The sequence below is a fragment of the Gracilinanus agilis genome, chromosome 1 (assembly GCF_016433145.1).
Source record: "Gracilinanus agilis isolate LMUSP501 chromosome 1, AgileGrace, whole genome shotgun sequence".
Taxonomy (NCBI): Eukaryota; Metazoa; Chordata; class Mammalia; order Didelphimorphia; family Didelphidae; genus Gracilinanus; species Gracilinanus agilis.
The window spans coordinates 419785099-419806761 of record NC_058130.1 but is presented as its reverse complement, the minus strand read 5'-3'; the positions used below and the strand labels follow the sequence as shown (position 1 = coordinate 419806761).

General features: G+C 41.7%; 1 protein-coding gene across 1 annotated transcript in view; it reads right to left on the bottom strand.

Annotated features, from left to right (window-relative positions):
- CELF4 (CUGBP Elav-like family member 4) overlaps nucleotides 1-21663 on the bottom strand; it is a 557691-nt gene that overhangs the window by 171101 nt on the left and 364927 nt on the right. The gene's annotated exons all lie outside the window — the stretch shown is intronic.

Sequence of the window (21663 nt, the reverse complement as noted above, 5' to 3'; positions counted from 1 at the left end):
GTCCAGCTAAGAGATGATTAATGGTTTGACGGTGGCCAGTACTGGCTGCTGGTGCTGCTGTTCTCCATCTTCAGCAAACCAGTGAGATGACTTTAGCAAATGCCACCCGCTGATGAGCCAGGGCAATTGTATGGCTTTTCATGACCATGGGGTCATCTAAAGGAAAAGCACAGGACTTGGAATTTGAGGAAAGACCTGAGTTTAAATCCAGTGCTGGCACTTCCTTTTTTAGGTGCCGTTAGGGGAGTCACTCAACATCTCCTCTTAATTAGTATTCATCTGGAATATAAAGGGATTGGACTAGATGATTTCTGAGGTCCTTCTTTTTGTCTGTCATCCTGTGATTCTGTGGGGCCATGCCTGTGGGCTATAGGTTACTGCAATGCTCTCTCCTCTAATAATAGAATCATAGGTTATAGAATCAAAGATCAGAGAATCAATTATAGACTCATAGGTGAAATATCTTGGTCTAGTCTCTAAACTGTCAAGAGGATCCTAGATAACAAGGATTTAATTAATCCATTCTGGTTATTTTTGAATCATCTCAGAAGAATTGGGGTTGGAGAGAAGGAGGAAGCTGAGGGGGAGGCAGGATTGGTTTCAAGCTGGAAAACTGTTAAAGTTCCTCACCCTGCCTCAGTATCCCTAGTGTATTGCAGTAATAATAATAATAAAGCTATTGCACTTTTAGGTTGTGATAAAAGAGGAGTGTAGTATCTAGAACAAAGGAACCTCGTCAGAACAGTTGGAGTATCATGCTCAGTTCAGAGTACCCCATTTTAGGAAGGACGCCGATAAAATGGAAGTACCAAAAGGAGACCAGCCAGCATGGTAAAGAATCTTTAGTTCATTCCATATAAGGATAAGTTGAAGGAATTGGGGCTGTTTATTCTGGAGAAGAAAAGACAGAATGTAACATGATAGCTGTCTTCATGTATTTCAGTGGATGCCATGTGGAAGAGAGATATTAGATTTGTTCTGGTTGGCCCCAGTGGGGGAAGAATGATGCATAGGAGTTGCAAAGAAGAAAATTAAGACTTGAAGTAAGGAAAAAGCTCTTAATAAGCAGAGCTATCCCAAAGCACAATGTAGTACCTTGGGAGGTAGGGAGAATTCCTTTTATTCATGGGAGGGTGGTTAAGGAGAAGCTGGATGATTCCTTGTCAGGAATATTGTAGAGAAGAATCCTGACCAGGTTGGCCTCCCAGGTCATTCGTTTCCAGTTGTAAGAGTCCATGATTCAGTCCTAGAGAGGGAAGCAACTTGTCTAATGTCAGAAACCTAATTGCAGAATTGGCAGTAGAATTAACAACATATAGCAAAGTAAAGATAATGCTTCCAAATCACTATCTGTAGGGATTCAATAGCCCCCTGAACTTTTATAGCAGTGGAGATGAACTACACTGAGCCATTCCCATTCTTACTGTGACAAATATGGCAAATAGCATACATTTGTGAAATAGTTATCCAGCCTAAACAGTCTGATTAACAAAATCGAGTCACTTTTAAATAGAAGATGAGAATTAAGTCTAAATCTTTACTTTACAAAATGACTCTACCAAGACCCTGAGAAGTTGCTCAAGGCTACTTAGTGTTACAGGGAAAAAGACATTGCCAGTCTAGAGAGCAACTAGAGGAGGGTGATCAAAATGGTGAGGGGACTGGAAACCATTCCCTATGGTGAGCAATTGGGGGAGTTTAGCCTGCAGAAGCCAGCATCCAGGTGGCCCAGTGAACAGAGTGCAGGGCCTGATGTTAGGAAGACTTGTTTTCATGAGTTCAAATCTGGTCTTAGACACTTACTAGCCATGTGACCCTGGGCAAGTTATTTAATTCTGTTTGCCTCAGTTTCCTCATCTGTAAAATGAGTTGGAGAAGGAAATGGCAAACCACTCCAATATCTTTGCCAAGAAAAGCCCAAAAGGGGTCACAAAGAGTTGGATACAACTGAACACAAGAACAACAAGCCTGCAGAAGAGAGGACTTAAGGAAAAGATGATAGTTGTCTTCCAGGATTTGAAAAGTTAGTAGGGAGAAGAAGTAAAAGGCTTATTTTGCTTGACTCCAGGTACAGAATGAGGTCTAGTGGATGGAAGTTATGGGGATGGACATTTTAGTTTGCTATAAGAAGCTCCTAACAGTGACAAATAGCTAATGGTGGAGTGGGCTGCTTTATGTGGTAGTGAACTTACCATCACTGGAAGGGTTCAAAGACCACCACTTGTCAGGAACGTTGTAGAAAAGATTCCAATATGGGATAGGATGTTGGATTGGATGATTTCTAAGATACGTTTCAGGTTGAATTCTGCTCATCTGTTCTTCTACCATGCATACAGGAATCACTTAGCCCTAAGCACCATGCTATGGCTAAAAGTGTGCATGTTCCAGCCTGGGACATCTCTTGCCCTCCTGTGCCCTCCCCTTCCAGTCTGTGCTCATTGCTTCCTTCAAGATCATAGTCAAAAGTGTATTCAGGAAGCCTTCTGATCTTACTCTAATCTCATCCTTCCTAGATCTTAACAGTCTGTACCCTGGGGAGGTCACTTCATTTCCTCAACTGTAAAATGGGAACGACAATAGCACCCACCTCACATAACATTGGAATCAAATGAGATAACGTTTGTAAGATGCTTAGCACAGGGCCTGGCATATAGTAGGGGCTTAAGGTTGCCTTTCCCCAATTCCCTCTATTTTTAAAAAAATTTAAAATATAATGCTTTATTCAGAGAGAGAGAGAGAGAAAGACAGAGATAGAGGGAGAGAGAGAGAAAGACAGAGATAGAGGGAGAGAGAGAGAGAGAGAGAGAGAGAGAGAGAGAGAAGAAAAGAAGCAGAAAACAATAATTTATTAAAGTAAAGAAGTTAGGGAGATTAGTCAACAGGGATTTCTAAACCGGGGTTAACTATGGACCAGAGACAAGGAAAATGGATTACTACACTAAAACCCTAACATTAACTAGATCTAAGCAAAGCAGAATGAGGTCTCACTCCTTGGGTACTTGTCCCTCCAGTGATGGTCTCAGATGTCCCAAGGTCCCAGAGGAAAATCAGCCAGTAATTCCAGTAGGTAACAAACAGTGAGGTGGTACAGAAATGGAAGTCCACCCTCCAAATCTGTAACCCCCAACTCCAGCTTGTACTTACCCACAGAGTAGATGATATCCTGGTAATGCTTTTGGGAGTTCAACACACAGACCTCCATCCCAGTTGCAGCCAACTGTNACTTTGTTACTTCCCCTCCTTTGCAAAGAAGCAAACATTATCTTCCTCGTTCCTCTTTACCTTTCCAAATCCTCTCCATGCTTATCATCTTCTTCATCCTTCAAGCCCTCATTTAACTTTCATCTCTTCCATGAAAGCTTCCCAAATCGCCATTGCTCATACTGATCTTTCCCCTTCCAATCTCTTACAGGATTTGCTGTTGAGGATAGAGTTGGACTCTTAGCTATTCCCTATTTCACATGTAGAAGTCTTTCCTCCTCCACTACTAGGCTCCAGGGAACAAAGTAAATTATTTAGATGAATCTCATTGGAATAACTATATATATATGTATATATTCATATATACATATATATATAAATGTGTACATATATTTATAAAATATACATACATGTATATGTAAACAATTAAGTGCCACAAACAACTTTGAAAAATTGAATGATTTTGATCAGTGCAATGACTAGTCATGATTCGAGAAGACCGTAAAGTAAATATGCTACCTACCTCCTAGAAGGGCAGGGATGGACTCAAAATGCAGAATGAAACATGTCTATTTTGGACGTGGTTGACATAGGAATTTGTTTTACTTGACTATGTATATTTATTATGAAAGTTTTATTTTATTTCATTTTTTCAAAGAAGGTGGGGGAGAGAGAAAATACATTTTTGTTAAATGAAAAAAAATTTTTAAGTATCATCTTCCCTTCCCTCCCATCAAATATGATATTAAATGAACCTTCATTTAGGTGTTGTAGTAGTAGAATGTGGGACCTGGAGTCAGGAAGATGAGTTCAAATCTGACTTTGGACACTTACTAGATGTGTGAACCCTAGGCAAGTCACTTAACCTGTCTACCTCAGTTTCCTCAACTGTAAAATACCCACTGTCCAAGGTTGTTGTGAGAATCAAACGAGATAAAGCCATTTGTAAAGCACTTTGTAAAACTTGATTATTATATATTCAATGAAGAATCAACAAATCTACTTACTCATTACTAAATTAATTAATTAAATTACTAACTTGTGTGAAGATATCTGGGCTAACAAAGTACCCAACCCCATAATCAGGGAAAGGGGGCAAGGCCCTTCTTTCAGGCAACTAAAATTAAGCTATTATGGCACAATCTAAAGTAAAGAACAAGAAATCAAATTTCATAAAAGAGAAAACAGAGAAGGAATTGCTAGAAAAAAAGAAATCTTGGACTACCGATTTGGAGACAAAAAAAAAAAAAAAAGTCATGGTCAGGATTCCCAGAGAGGAGAGACAGTCATAGGCCTTGGGATGAAACACCACAGATATGTATGTCTTTGAGGAAACTGAATAGCTCACTCCCCCCCAGAGGAGAACACTTGGGACCCTTAATTCCACAGCTTCACCTTGTGATGTCTCCTCTTTGGCTTTTCCTTGGCTTGAAAGTTAACCCAGGCTTCCTGCTCCTTAAATCAAACATGTTCTGAGCACTGACTGTGTTCAGTCACTTCAAAGGTGCTGAGGTGGATACAGAGATGATGGGCTTGTTCTCAGGGAACTTACAGCCTATGTAGGAAGAGAAGATGTGTGTCTGTCTGTCTGTCTATCCATGGTGACAGAATGTTGACTCACATGACACATGATGGTTCGCCTGGGAATCAGGAAGATTTGGGGTTGAGCTCCCCATCCAGCCTCAAATACACACAAGGTATTTGATTCTGTGCCTTCTCTGTGCTCCAGGAAGGTCTCTAAGATGCTAATTACAGAGTAGTGACACATTAACATTGGTAAAAGTTGCTCTGCTCCTCTGTTTCCAAATATGACTTAAGATTTCATTGGTATAGGGAACTCTAGGTGAGGAAACTCCCTCTACCGATGCAGGATGGCACCCTCTATGTGATTTAGACTCATATATGTGTGTGTGTGTGTGTGTGTGTGTGTGTGTGTGTGTGTGTGTGTATGGATCAGTTTTAGACTTGTTGGATTTCCAGGTGGAAATGGCTTGGATTTATAAGGACTGGAGTTTCCCAGAAGGATCTGGTCTAGTGAGCCCCAATGCCCTAAGGTTAAATATCAAGATGTAGAAAATGTAGTAGAAATGCCACAGAGAGGGGAAGGGCATTCATTTAGTGGTATGAGTTTTTTTAGTGGAAAAAAAATGTGGTGTGCAAAGCCCTTTTCAAACAGTATCTCATTTTAGCCTCACAACAATCGTGGGAGGTAGGTGCTATTATTATCCCCATTTTATAGTGGAGGAAACCGAGGCAGAGAGAGGTTAAGGGACTCGCCCAGGAACACAGAATAAGTAAGTGACTGAGACTGGATTTGAACTCAAATCTCCAGGTACCTCATTCTATCCATTGTACCACCTGGCTCAGTGTGTGTACACATATTTATATGTAGATATACACACATAAAAGGGAATCAAAATGAAAACCGTATGTGATGAGTTCAATGTGGGATGGTGTGGGAAGGTTTCACCGAAGAGTAAAAACTTGAGCTAGAGCTTAAAAGATGAATGTGCTTGGCCAAGAGGGACATTCAGTGTTATTCTTGGAGTTCAAAGAGTCCTAGATGCAAACCTTGCTTTGGACACTTAACAGTTAGGTGGAAAAGGGAGTCATTTAATCTCTCTAAGTTTCACTTTTCTCATCCATAAAATGGGGGTGAAAATTCTGCTTGAAATACTTCCTAGGACTATTGGGAGGACTAAACGAGATGATGTATATGCTTCACAAATCTTGAAATACTATACAAATGTTGGTTCCTATTTTGAGGACTGAGAAGGGAAGAATGGTATACTAAGCTGGAGAATGGAGTAAATAAAGGTGGAAACATGGAGGACACACTGAGGGACTGTGAGAAGACTGTCTTGGCTGAATGGAAAAAGGTTGAAAGAGACATTACAACAGAAAATTCAGTAAGAGTTGGTGACCAGTTGGATATGAAAAGTGAGAGAGGGGGCAGTTAGATGACTCAGTGGATAGGGAACTAATATTTATTATTGATTCTAATACAAAAGGTAAGGGTTAAAAAAAAGGAAAGGAGAAAGAGTCAAAGATGGCATTAACACTGTGAACCTAGAAACATGATGGTGCCATTGACAGAGAAATTGGAAAAATCAGGAAAAGGAGCTAGTTTTCAGGAGATAAATAATGGACTGGCTTTAGACTTGATGGATTTCTAGGTGGAAATGACTTGGATATATAAGGACTGGAGTTTCCCAGAAGGGTCAGGTCTAGTGAGCCCGAATGCTTTAGGGTTAAATATCAAGGTGTAGAAAATGTAGTAGAAATGCCACAGAGAGGCGGGGAAGGGCATTCAATTAGTGGTATGAGGTTTTTTTTTTAGTGGGAAAAAAAGAAGCATTGAGCAGGGGAGTCAGAGAACTGGCCTTTCTAGTAATGTATTAGTAATATGCCACATTGGGCAAATTATTTAACCTCCACTCGTCTCAGTTTCCTCATGTGTAAAATGAAAAGTTTGGTGTTATCATAGTTTTCCCCTAAAAAGGCAATGAAACTATTCTCAAGACTTAATTGGACCAGGGAACTAAAGTTCGAACCATTTATGCCGCTTCTTTTTAGGTTCCTCAGTATAAATTTTAAAAAATCACCAGGAGTCAGAGCTCGACATATGCTCTGGACTAGGAGTACCACTGTGGCAAAGGAAAGGGGCAAGGCCCGACTGAATCAACACTTATAGCCTTACTGAATATCCTTTCCATGCCATTGTCTAAAAAAAAATCTCTTTTCTTAAATATTTATATGTTCTATGATTGTCTCATTTCATTCCAATCCTGAACCTGAACAAGTGGACTGGCCTGAATCAGGCCTGGCCCCAAACAGACTGGATGACCTCTATGAATCTTTTTCAGAATTCTGTGGTTCTAATTATTTTCCAACATATCCAGTTGAAAGAGAGACTTGGCAGGACCAGATAAAGCCAAGAACAGGTCAGAATTAGGGGGAAGGCTATTTTAATGAACAAAGGAGTATAGAAGAAGCTGTGGCTTCATCAACGTGTGGGCAACTCCTTTGTGACTTAGTAGATAAAGCCTAGGGAACTGCCTGATGTTCGGAGAAATTAAGTGACCTGGTTGGAGGCTCACAAAGCTAGCAAACAGTTGAAATTTGAACCCTGGTATTCCTGACTCTAAGCCTAGGACTGGCTGCATTTCCCCACTGCTGAACATATAAGAGTCCCTTACATGGAATACATTTTTAGCTTGTCTGCAAACAGAAGCTTAAACATTTGATATGGAGGTTAAAAGAGAATTTTCTCAGCAAACACTTGCTCCTTTGTTAACTTCATCCTACTAGGACCGCCATCCTAAATGAGTGAGATCTGTAGGAATGAGGCTGGTCCTCTGGATCTCAGCTTAGTTTTAAGTCTTCCATCTGTCTCTCTTTTTCCTCCCAACCAGAAGAAAAAGCAATTTACAAATTCTAGGGTGGGAGTGGAATGGGGTGGAGGCACCTTTAAAAACAATCAATTAGCAAATGTTTATTAAGCATTTACTAGGTGCTAGGCACTGTGCTAAGTCCTGGAGCTGTGAAGGATAGGGATGAAAAGAGACCCTAGCCCTCTTTTGTCCTCTGCTCCTCTCACATGGAGTTTGTGATAGGGGTTTGGGAGCTTGCCAAATGCCTGTCTCTGCTACTTGGATCATTTCTGCAATTCTGGTTTGTTGTGGGTGCCAAGAAAATAGCATTTAGGCCCCAGTGAGAATTCTACCTGAGAGAGATGTCTTCAAGAAAGCAGCATTTTGGTTTTCTGACAGTTCTCTCCACAGCTGGGATACCCAGTGGGCTCCACTTCATGAAAGTGTATACGTTTGGAACTGTGCAGAGCCAAGGAACTGGGTGGTTGTGCTCGTGTGTATTTCTGTGTGTGCGTTCCTACCCAGGAATTTTTGCACTTGAGTAAGTTTATGTCTGTGATGGAAGAGACCTTAAAGGTTACCTGGTCAGTCCAACCATATTATTTTGCAGTCGAGGGAAACTGAGGCTTGTCAAAATTAAATGACTTGTCTAAAATTCAACAGGGAAGCAGAACACTTTACATACCTTGTTTCATTTAATCCTCACAATTATTCTGCAAGGAAAATATTAGTCTTCTTGCTTTACAGATGAAGAAACTGAGGCTCAGAAAGTTTAACTAATAATATGCCTAGTATTAAAAAGCTAGTCAGTGTTTGAGGCAGGATTTTAATTCAGGTCTTCTTAACTTTGAGTCCAGTATTCTATCTACTATGTTACCAGGTGCAAAGCAGAAAAGTCAGAATTTGAACTCAGGATCTTTGACTTAAAGTGTTAGCACTTTTCCCATCATGTTTATATGTTGATCTCTGAGCATATGTTTGCAGGTGTGAATGTTTATTTGAGCACACCTTTGTGTCTCCGAGTGTGTATATGTGTATGTAAATATGTGCATGAATCCCTTTATATCTGTCTGTGTGTATTTGACTGTATCCTCATGCATGACTGTGTGTATTCCTACATAAGTCTGCATGTCTCTAAAAGTGTGTGTGTGTGTGTGTGTGTGTGTGTGTGTGCGCGCGCGCGCGTGTGTGTGTGTGTGTGTGTGTGTGTGTGTGTGTGTGCATACTGGGGCAGATTTGCACCCAGGACCTCCCATTTCCAGGTCTGGCTCTCAGTCCACCGAACCACCCAGCTGCCCCTCTATTGCCATTTTCAAAGAAGATACAGAATCTAAAGCACTGTTTAAAGTGTTATGTTAATGTCAGCTATTATTATTTTAGCTCTAAGATGTTATGATTTTCCTTCTGGTCTTATTACTACTCTGCCAAACTTATTGCTCATTTTAGTAGTCCATCATTCATAGAATCAGGGCTGGAAGGGATCTCAGGAGCCAGCTGGTCCAGTCCCTTCATTTTATAGATGAATAAAGCAAGGCTCAGGAAGAGTCTGTCAAGGTCACATGGGGAGTAAGCATCAGAAGTGGGATTTGAACCCAGGCTAGCCTCTTTCTTCCTGAGCCAGTGCCTACCTGCTTTCCTTCCTTCCTTCTTTCCTTCCCCAATGGAGAGTGACATTGGAGAGAGAAAGGAAATGCCAATTAACTGAAAATAAATGAAAAGTCACTTAATTTCTCTAGACTGGTTTTCTTAAATGACTCGACTTATGAGACAATTGACTCCATATGTTTTTTGCCTGTGGCTCTCGATGTTAAAAAAAAAAAAAGAAAGTTTTGTGACATGAATCAATGGGCTGAAAAAGGAAGAGAAAGCATTGGCTCAGCTGTGAGAGGAAGACCTGGGTTCAGACTTCACCTCTACCACTTACTTACTCCCTGTGTGACCTTTCCAAGCCAGGGATATCTGCATTTTAAGAGGACCTTGGAGAGGAAAATACTCAAACCAAACAAAGAAAATTGAGGCTCTGTGGAAGGCTAATGGGGAAGATATTTTTGACAAGGGGACACTTTCCCAATGCCCCTCATATCACCCCGTGCAGGTAGCTGCTGACTTTGTCTACATGTAGGACTAGCTTTTACTGGGTGGAGTCCCAAAGTCTCCCTCCATCCTTGCCTTCCCCAGTACATAAGCACAGGTGGCGGAGCGAGAGAGTCACCTCCAAGTTCTGGGAACAGTGCGATCAGCCTAATTGAAGGGAAGGATTATGTCAGGGAATCGTTCAAATTTTGCAAAGCACTTTATGTATGTTACCCTATTTGATCGTCAAAGCAAAACTTTGAGGTAGGTGCTATTTTTATCCCCATTTTAAAGAGACGAAATTGAGATTTCCTTGAGGTGAAATGATTTGCCCAGGGTATCTGAGTTAGGATTTGCAAACAAGTCTTCTTGACTTCAAGTTCAAGTCTGTGTCCGTTCACCCTACACCTTATGTGTGCCGGGGGATAGTTGGGACTGCATTGTGGGAGGCCCTTATTATTAGTCCGAGTGATTTATAGTTTTTTGGTGGGCTCTGGTGACTCACTGGAGGTTTTTGAGTAGATGGGTGAATTCCACAGCAAAGATATATTGGAAGACTAATGTAGAGATGGTAAATGGTACAGATTCGAGGAGGGAGAGAGGCTAGAGGTAGAGAAACACCTTGGCTTTACTCAAGGGTAAAAGAAGGACTTAGGCAGACCCTCTACCAAGCAAGTCTTCTAACCTCTCTGCTGTCCCACTCCTTCTCCTTGACCCCCAAGGGATCAGGAAAGATTTTCAATTAGGTGTCCAATTAGTAGGGTGTCTGCTGTACCATTTCTGCCGGAAGACATCTCCGTTGTGATTTGTTTGTTCCAAAGGCACCACTCATAGTCACACCAAATGGCATTTAAATGTTAATCGAGTCAGGGTGCAGCAAGCGCCTGCCAATCAAGCCCACCATGGAAGGTCAAGGTTCCTGTCTTAGAGGAGGCAGCCATGGTAATTTGGAATTTACAATTCTTGCCCCATCCTGGGGCTTGCAAATGTCCCGCTCTGCTCTGGCCTGGCAGGCTCATTTGAATGAGTACAGCATCTGAGGATGAGAATGAGGGTGTCCCAGGCCACAGAAAGATTGGCTGGTCAGACCCATGTCCACAAAGGGGAATAAAAAGTCCATTGTATTTCAGGACTCTTCAGTGTCCTCCAGCCTGTCTCCTTGCAGAGACCCCATGGGACAGGAACACATGTCCACAAGAAATCACTGGGGCAGGAAAAAGATTTGAGGCTAATATTGAATCTTTGCTGATACTGGGTTTTGCCTGAGATGAAACTCTTGTCCTTCTTCTGTATCTTTTTCTTTTTGTCTGTCTGTTCCTCCACCTTTATATCTCTGCTTCTGCCTCTCCCTTCCATCTCTTTTTCTCTGTGTGTTTTTTTCTCCCATCTCTTTATATCTCTGAGATGGGAGAGCCCATGGCTCCCTGAGACAGCCCATTCCACTTTGGGATAGTTCTAATTCATAGAAATTTTTCCTTCATTCAAAAAAAAAATCACCTCTCCGAAACTACAGTCCATTGTAGCTAATTCTGCCCTCATTCCTAACTCTAAATCATTCCCTAAGAATTCCAGATAACTGAGGTTTTTGTTGGACTAACTCCTGCAACCATAGCAGAGCCTTTAAGGTAAAAGTCCTCAGGGATTTGCTAACTGTTCTCTCCTGTTTAGGTGAGATCATGAGAGGGATATGGATCTCTCTTGATATGCTCTCAAAGCTACACAATTTATGAGAATTCAGTTCATGTGTACCTCTTAACAAATATAACCATCAGGAATATTGAGAACCATGTGCATATTCAGGCCATCTAATCTGGCCCATGCCTGCCCAAAATCTACTTCACAATATTTTCAGCTGGCTCTTAGCTGGTCTCTATTTGAAAATTTCCAGTATGGGGAGCCAACTACCTTCCAAGACAGTCCATTCTACTTTTGGGTAGCTCTCGTCATTAGGAAGATTTTTCTTACTTTGAACTGAAATCTGCTTCTTTGCAGCTTCCATTCATTGTTCTTAGTTCTGCCTTCTGGGGCCAAGCAGAACAAGCCTAATCCCTCTTCCACATGACAGCCCTTAAAAGACTTGTTTCCTGGGAAACCTGGGATCCAAAGTCAGGGTCAAGATGGCAAAAGCAAAAATCAATGCCCATGCCAATTTTGGCTGATTGCAATTTGGGGAGTCAGAGATAATAGCTGGAGTCTCCTTTGTCCAGTTAGACAGGGGAAAAGCATGTCAGTCTCACCAATAGAGTTCTGGGCTCCCATTTTGATTTTTGTCTCTGCTATTATCTGAAAGGAGGACCTAAATGTTGGGATTGGGCCTTGGGAGTTCTGCTCTGCTAATGACCAGAGACACACTCCCCAAACCATCAGTGCATGCTCAGATCAGGCCTTAGTCATTCTCTGGTGACCAATATCTCTTAGATTTCATTCTCATTGGCATTTCCTTATGGGAACATCTCAGAGTCTCAGATCACCCTTATGTACAACTCTCTCTTATCTATCCATTTGGTGTGTTTTCTTTGGGAGGAATTTTATTCCCAGGTTGTAAACTGTCCTGTCTCTTTTCCTCCCCAGTGCACTCAGTGTAGGCTGAAGCAAAGAAAGATTGGTGGGATTTATATGAGCAGAGAGGAGAGGGAAGTCATTTCAGGCAGAGGAAATTAAATGAGTGGGGGATAGAGGACAGACAGAACATGACACGTTTGGAAAGAAGGGAGATGTTGACCTGGCTAGATTGAATGATATCTGTTGAGAGATAATGGGAGATAAGTATAGCCAAGGCAGATTATGTAGGGCCTTAAGATTAGCTAAGGAGCTTTGTATTTGAAGCCATGTTCAATAGGGAGCCATCGTGGGTTCAATAGCACTAGACTAACATGATGAAAGGGAGACATTTGGATTAACCACTTTTAAATTAAGTGCCAGCATCACAAAAGTTACCCCCAAAAATGAGTCTTCCACACTTGCAACAGACCATTGGCAGATCCTGAGATGCCCTAGCCCTAGAAGGCAGGGGAGGAGGAAGGAGGAGTTAGCTTGAATGGACCAGTTCTGAGAATGCACTTGTATACCCAGCGTATTGACTCTGGGGTCAGGCCTCCGGCTCACTCGCTACTCCTGTAATTTTGCAGAAAGCCACACAAAACCTGACCTTTGCATAGGACCAGCTCCCCGACTCCCTGCCCCCACCAGGCAGCGGTGAACTTGTGTATAATTAAACACTCAGGTCTCCCCTGTAGCCTGGCCTTCTCTCTCTCTTTCCCTTGACCTTTGAGACTGAATCCCAGTGGGAACAGGTAGGCCAGGAAATAGGAATGTAACACAATGTGTGAGGGCATGTATGAAGAAATTAAAAACACATCCCTTCTCTCCTCCCCCCTCACTGCCAATCCCTAGGATGGACGGCAGCTCAGACAGGAAGAGGGAAGAGATTCCTTCCTGCTTTGCCTTCCTCTTTCCCTCCAGGTGACCAGCACCCCAATTTCCCTTCTTCTGTTTACCTTTCTAGGAGCAAGATTTGTCTAGGCTAACTGGCTATTTACCAGTCCCAGCTATTTGTCCCTTGCTCATCCCTTGTCAGGAAGTGGGATCTTGTTCTAGGGGGCTTACTCCATCTTCTGTGGCACTTAAAGATGGTTGTGTAAGACCTCCCCATGGCAACAGCTCCTTTTAAGTGTGTGTGTGTGTGTGTGTGTGTGTGTGTGTGTGTGTGTGTGAAATGAAGTTGGAATGGGTGAAATTTCTATTTCATCCAGGGTACTTTAATAGAAATGGCTTATATTCATATAGGACGTAATAAAAAGCTCTACGCACCTCATCTCATTTGATTATTACTACAGTAGTGGGAAGGAGGTCAGAAAAAGCCTCATTAGCTCCATTTTATAGATGAGAAAACAAAGACTCAGAGTACTTACGCAACTTGGCTAAAGCCACACAGTGAGTCTAGGAAGAGACAAAACTACCAAACAAATGTCTTGATTCCTAGTCCACTGCTCTTTCCTGGAAATGGTGTTGCTTCTCTTTGGGATCTGACACTAAAAAGGCTTCTTCATCCGTCCCAAATGTCCCCTTCCCAGATCCTATGGTGTCTGAAATTCCACCATTACAGGTTACTAATATTTTTTAAGCCCCTCTTTCATAAACCTTCCACAACATAACAATTCCATGTGAATGGAAGATGACCAGGATGATGGGAAGTTTCAAAAGCAGGTCAAAGAATATGGGGAAATTTATTCTCAAGAAGAGAGAGTTTATGGGAATATGATCATTGTTTTTAAATTATCTGAAGGTTTGTTAAATTAAAGAAAGAACTGTGTGGCTCGGGTGGGGCAGAATTAGGATTGGTGGGTCGGAATTATGGGGAGGGAGGTTTGAGATGAATAAGGATGACATTTCTAATTATAAGAGCTTTCAACAATTGGCTGCCTCCTGAGGTGGTGATGAGTTCCAAGTGGCTAAAGGTGTTGAAGTAGAAATAGTATTATCACTGATCAGGGAAAACATTAAGGGGATCCCTGTAATCAGTAGGTGGTTGGGCTAGATGATCCCCCCTTTCCTTCCAGCTTTAATGTTCTATGATCGTGGGTATTTATCAAACATCACGATGACACTGGGTGTCTGGAGAGCAGGCTAGAAAGGGACAGACAGAGGGAACACATAATAGAAGCAAACTTTTGCAGAATTCCTCTTTTTCCTAGTTTGTTCTAATGCTGCAAGTTCCCATTATAAACACATTTGCCTAGAAGTTTATGATAAATGCTTGTTGATCTGTATTGAATTGTGCCTTTAAAATTGGGCTGGGATTGTCAACAATTTGACTTATTCTCCATGTTTAGGAACACAGCCACTGTGCAATAGAAGTCTTGGATCTGATTCAGTAACTAGGATACTGACGTCACAGTAGAGAGAAGGAAAGGGGAAAGAGCACAGGATTTGGAATTAGTCAACATGGGTTTGAATCCAAGCTCTCCTGCTTATTAGATTTGTGATGTTGGACAAGGCAATCCACTCTGGCCTCCGTTTCTTAATTTGTAAAATGAAGGGTTTGGATCTCTAAGGGCCCTTTTGGCTCCTAAATCCTAAAATGAGGACAATGGTGGTGGTTACTCTTTCATATAGAGTCAGACTTAGTCTTGTCCTGCCCTATTCATATCCCCAAAGTCTTTTTGAAGTCCTAAGAAGCTCCCCTTATGCCCATCATAGCCTCTGTGTGTGGCTAGACTTTTGTTTCTCATTCCTCAGTCATTTATTGAAACTTCCTGGATTGCCTTGTCTTGTGCTGAGCTCTGATACTACCCTAGAAAGCATACTGTCTGTTTGGTAGAGTAGACAAGACTCACACAGCTCAGTGAACCAGGGAACACAGACCACTATATTAGGAGGTGTTGGAGCATGCAGTTGATGCTAAATTGTGAGAAGGTCAGAAAGACTTGCAAGGATTGAAGTAGGTAAGAGTATAGCTTTGGGAGGAGATGGATACTGAGCAGAACCTTGAAAGAAGGACAGAGAAGACATCAGAATCATGCAGATAGACCTTTCAGGTGAGAGGAAAGGTGGAAATGAACATGATGTATCTGGAGGCCAGTGAGACCAATGGACTCGAGAGGCTGTACAGGGAAGGCAGAGGAGATAAGCATGGAAAGACAGGTGAGTGCCAAACACTGGGCATTCTTGAATGCCAGGCAAAGGTGTTAGGTCTTGATCCTTTTTTGGTATTGGGGAACCCTTGATGGTTCATGAGCATGAGGAAGAGTTGAAATGGGATGGTGCCATCATGGAAACCTTTTTTGATTGTGCTGGGCACATCAGAAGGAAAGGATCAGGGCTTTTCCAAAGCCTGGCTTGTTTCCTTCTCCCCCATTCTAGGGACAGGGGGAGGGGAAGGAGGAAAAATGTAAATCAAATCATCGGGACTGTTTAAAAAAAAAGAGAGAGCGCACAAGTGACATTTGGAGCCGTAATACCTTAAAGTCAATATCATTACCTCTGATATTTACTGTAGGCTCCATGGCGCCGATGAAATGGGAAAGTTCATCCATCTTCCCATGCACACCCCACCACTGCCGAGAGCTCTTTCCCCCCTTCCTTTTCCCTCTTTACTGCTGTGCAACTTAATTGTTCATTCCTGTTAACTGGCCAGAGACTTGCCCCAGTCTTATGTATTTCAGGGAAGGAGGAGGAGAAGGATCTTTAGTAAGGAAAGAAGAGAGGGCAAGGAAGCGAGCTAGGGGTAAAGTCATCTAATGGGCAAATTCTTGGGTCTTCCAGTTGAGAAATCTGGGTTCTAGTCTCTGCCTTAACACAGATTCACTCTATGCCCATTAAGGAGTCAATGAGCCAGTCGGAACTTCAGCTATGCTATTGTTTTTCCTATTACATGGAGACAGTCCTATGGGTCTCAGAGGTTCAAAGTATTGTTGGATCTTCTCAGTTTCCTTGCTTATAAAATGGAAACCTTGAACTAGATGATTTCTAAGGTCCGTTCTAGCTCCAAATAACATGAATCTCTGATCATTCATTTATTCCTTCTACAAATCCATACTGAGCACCATTTTTGTGCCCAGTCATATGGGACAGAGGAAAAAAGAAATAAGTAGCAACCTGCCTTTACAATCTTATCTTTCCCTCTTCCCTATTATCCTCTGTTGTACAGAGGTTCATTGCTGGTTGTATGCTTTTGAGAGTGTCACTAGACCGAATTGAACCTCAGTTTTATTATTATTTTTTAAACTGGCAAATGGGGAAGATATTGACTACCTACCCCAAAGATTGGTTATGAGGAAGGCATGTCACACTGTGAAGTGTTAGATAAAGGAGAGCCACCACCAACATTATTCTTGACTTGATGCCTTTGTTCATGTGATTCCCTAACTTGTTCCACCTCATCCTGGGCCCCTACAAAATTCTCCCCTATCTAAATCCCACCCATTCTTGATTGGCCAGATGAAACTCCATCCTTCTGTGAAGCTTTTCCTGAATGTTCCAAGTTGCACAGCTGAGCTCGGCCTTCATACTCCTACAGCACTTAATGGTCGGAATCGTGATCTAATACAATCATAAAGAAAGCTTGACTACACATCAGAACACATTAATATGAGGACTGGCTCTGCTTCTAACTAGTTTTGTGACTTCAAATAAGTCACCTCACTTTTCAGACTCCTTTTTCTCATCTGTAAAATGGGGATAATAATTTATATGTTACCTTCCTCAGAGAGTTGTGAGGAAAACACTTTGTAAATTCTAAAGGGCTATAAAATGTGAGCTACTTTTATTATTATTGGCCAGACAGTATTTATTATTCTGCCAAAATGATTTTCCTACAGCCTAGGCCTGACCATGTAGCTTTTCCCCACTCAATAGACTCTAAAGGCTCTCTATTAGCTTTAGGAACAAATATAAACTCCTCTGGTTGGCATTTTGAAGCCTTTCACAAACTGACCCTACCTACTTTTCTAGACTTATTTATGTATTTGTTTTGCCATTGGACTTTGATGACTCTGAAAGAGAGACTGAGGCTGAGGACTCTGTGCAACTCTGCTTCACTTAAATCCAGTCAAGACATCACCCTGTCCTGTGATGGACAGACAACAAACTAGGCTTCTTCCTCTTCCTCTTCCATGACACTATTTCTATTTATTTACCTTTGAAGTGATTTTTTTCTTAGGGAGTTCTTAATGGCCTGTTCAATTTCTTTTTCTGATATTGGATTATTTAAGTATTCTATTTCTTCTGCTGTGGCCATTCTTCACTTCTGGAACACTCTGTCACCCCTACCTCTGAGAACCCCAATTTTCTTTTAAGACTCAACTCAAGAGCCACCTTCTACATGAAATCTTTCCAGTTGCCTTCTGGCTGCTTGTTATACTTCCCCATCACCTTGCACCTATTTTGTACATACCTAATTATATAAACATTGTCTCCCTGATAGAATGTAAGCTCCCCGAGGGCAGCAGTTGCCTTCTTTTTGTTTTCACATTCTCAGAACCTAGCTTAGTGATTGTAATCACTGAAGCAATGCTTTTGATCAATTGCTAATTCTCTAATTCTGCCACTTGGAGCATTTCTATTGATCTTCTCTGTTAGCTCCCTGGGAACAGGGACCCATCTTTTCCTTCATCTCTCCTGTAATAGGGAGCTGGGTCCTTGGGAGATGTTTAGTCATTTCTGGCTATATTGAATAGTGTAGAATGGAATGGAGGATTTGAAGCTAAACTACTGTTTGGCCTGTTCCTCTGTTCATGTGGCAAGCCCCCTAGACATGGAGGTGCTTCTTCATTTGTCAAGAAGAGTCCTCCCTTTCTCCTTATAGGCTACCTCTTACCTAGACAGCAGTGGAATGTCCATTCAATAATCCTTGGTTCCCCAGGAGTACGTCTTCCATTTTCTCCTGGGGGAAGTAGAAGGGTCCCAAAAGGTGGAACTCTCAGTTTCTCATCTGTGTCCTTGTTGCTCACATCTAGTCCCTTCCAAGAACTTCTCCCTTCTCAGCTCTGTCCATATCTTTCCCCAGTCCACCTCTAATGTGAAGATGGTCTGATTTGAAATCATTTTTTTCAGCTGTATCTCTTTCTACCTCTCCCACCTCTGAGGCCATTCTCCATCACTTTCAGCTAGCAAAGTCAAATTTTCCAGATTGACCCAAGAGTTCAAGGCAACCTCATTGTAAAGGGGCAATAAGTTCCAGAGCTTTGAGGACTGACTCTAAGTGGACACATGTTTTGTGGGTGTCCGTGAATTGGTGTGCTTTTTTGGATATATAGCTTATGTGTGTTTGTGTGTGAGTATCCCTGTACATGTGTGCCCAGGTGTGAATCTATGTGTCCTTCTATGAAATATATCTATGCATGCAGGCATCTGTGAGTCCCTTGGGTATGCCTGAACATGCATCTTCATTAGCAGGTATGTTCATGTATATATAGATATGTGTCTCAGTATGAATTGTATGACTATATTTATTTGTATTTTTTGGGGAACAGGTTTATTGGAACTGACATCATACCAGTGCTGTTCTGGAGACTTGCTTTTTTTTTTTTTTTCTTAACCCTTACCTTCCATTTTATAATCAATTCTGAGTATTGGTTCCAGGAAGAAGAAGGGTGAGGGCTAAGCAATAGGTGCTAAGTGACTTGCCTGTCAGACATTGTTGGTAAGTGTCTGAGATCAGATTTGAACCCAGGACCTCCCATCTCTAGGCCCATCTACTGAGCCAACTAACTGGCCCTCGACCTGCTATTTTCTAGCCTATGTATTCTAGAAGAATAAGAAGGAAGTGGAAGGAGGACAGAGGAGAAAGAAGGGAGTGGGGAGAAAGAAATTGGTAAGAGAGGTATAGAGGGCCCTGATTTTTCAAACCCCATTTAAGGGACTGTTCTTTAATAAGACAAACCCCCTTTCCCAACAAGTCCCTCCCAGCTTCTTATTTCCGAATCAGTCTGCTCTCTGTGGCCATTGATCCAATCTGCCTTATCCAAGGTCTCTGTCCTGAAATCCCTCTGCTCCTACCTCATTAAACTCCCTCTCCTATGGCAGCTTCCAAGAAGCCAGTCATTTTGCATGTTCTGATTTTTTACTGTTTTATCAGACAGCTTGTAGCAATGAGAGAGAGCTGGAGAAGGCTTTCCTCCCTCAACCAAAGCTCTTTCTCCCCATAGAGATAGCATACGTGCATTTTTACATAGGCACATGGAAACGATGCTTGGAGGCATTTTAACCTCTTCTTCTTCTTCATTCCCTGTATACAATCACCAAGTATTTCTTGACTCTTCTTTTGAAATCTCTCCTGTCTATACTGCCATCACTCTGATTTAGGAACTTATCATTTTACACTTGAATTACTGCAATAGTCTCCTAACTGGTCTCCCTGATACCAGCCTGTTCCATTCCATCCTTCACACTAGTGTTAGGTCTTTCTAAAGCACAACTCTGGTTATGTCATTCTTTTGCTCAAAGGTCTTCAATGTCTATTAAAGTCCAAATGCCATAGCTCGATATTCAGTTCTCTTCCCAAAGACCTCCCTTTTCAATCTTATTTCTTCTTATTATCACACCAAGAACCTTCTGCTCCATTCAAGGTACTCTCTTTGTTTCTGAATGGAAAGACCATCTTCAAGATCCCTGACAAGTAGACCCTCGTCTCTATTGGGAGACCTCAGAAAAAGGGGAGGGAACCCACTGCTTCTTGATGTAGTCCTTTCCCACAATTGTGCAATTGTTAGGAAGTTTTCCTTACTTTGAGACTAAATATGCCTTTGTAATTTCTCACCCCTTTGTTAGTCCTAGATTGGTTCTCTGGGTCTGAGCAAAGTAAATCTGACCCTTGTCCACATGCCGACCATGCACATATTTGAAGGTGCTTCTCCTAAATCTTCTCCTTTGGAGGCTAGATATCTCTAGTTCCTTCATATGACAAGGTCTCTAGCCTTCTCCATCACTATTGTTGCCCTTCTTTGGATGTGCTCCAATTTGCCAATGTTCTTCTAAAAATGTGATACCCAGAACTGAACACATACTTCACATGTAGTCTGACAGGTTCTGTACATGAGGAATTACTTAAGGTAGTCCAAGATCTCATTAGCTTTCCTAACTTACTTCGTCATACTACTGTCTCATCTTGAATTTGTAATTCCACAAAACCCACCAGCTTTTTAATGTAAACTACTTCCTAGCCAGCTCCCTCCATTTTGTACTTGTAAAATTGATTTTTTGACCTCAGGTGTAAGACTTTCTATTGATCTCCAGTAAATTTCATCTTCTTAGGTGTTTTTGAACTCTTTTCTATGCCTGTTGAGATACTTCTTTTTGTGTGTGTGATCCTGACTTTCATCCAACATGTTAGCTGTCTTACCCAGATTTGTGCCATATACAACTTTCATAAGGATGTCATCTCTGTCTTTTGTCTAAAATTAAAAAATGCTGAATAGCACAGAGTCAATGAGAGATCCTTGAGATATTCCCTCGGAAATTTTCTTTCAAGCTGACATCCACCCATTAATAATTGCCCTTTATCATTTACATCAGTTTTGACCTGGATTCAAATCCCACCTGTGCCACTTACTGTAGGTATGATCTTGGGTAACATATAACTTCACTGGAACTCACTCCTATCATCTGTAAGATGAAGGAATTGTACTCAAAGACCCCGAAGGGCCCTTCTAGCTCTAAACCTTTGATCTAGAATCCTATGAACCTAGCTCATAATTCTGGATCAGTGTAATCCATGGAACTACCATACTCATATGAGAGACTTGGTCAATCGTCTGCTGAAATCTAAGGCTACTGTTATGACATCAGCATTCCTCTCAAACTGGACCTCAAAATGGAAGTGAGAAGAGGTGAGCATGACTTGACATTGATGAAGGCCTCTTTCCTCTGGGTGATCCCTTCTTCCCTTCCTAACCGCTCATAAGTCATCTCTTTAATATGTTCTAAAAGTTTGTCAATAATTGAAGATAAGCTCATTGGTCACCAGTTTCCAAGACTCCATTTTCATCCCTTTTTGACATTTGCCTTGCACCACGCCTGTTGCCCCTCTTCTATTTACCTCAAGGTAACAATAGCCAGATTTATATGGCCTTTAAGATTTGCAATCTGTTTTACAAATATTATCTCATATGCTCTTCACAACAACCCTGGGAGCTGGGTGCTATTATTACCTGCATTTTACAATATGAGACATTGAAACTGAGAGAGGGTAAGAAGTTAAGACTCACCCAAGGATACAAAGCTAGTTTATACCTGACACAGAATTCAAACTTGGGTCTTTCTGTCTCCAAGTCCAGTACTTTGTCCACTGTGCCACCTACCTACCTAAGAGTATTGCCAGTGACTCAGCCATCAAATCTTCCAGTTTGTATTTTCCCCCATATCTCCTGAGAGGTAGTTTTTCCAGAACTCAAGAAATAAACTCATTAAGAACAAGAAGGGGCAGGGGTAGCTGGGTAGCTCAGTGGATTGAGAGATGGGAGGTCCTAGGCTCAAATCTGGTCTCAGACCCTTCTTAGCTGTGTGACCCTGGGTAAAT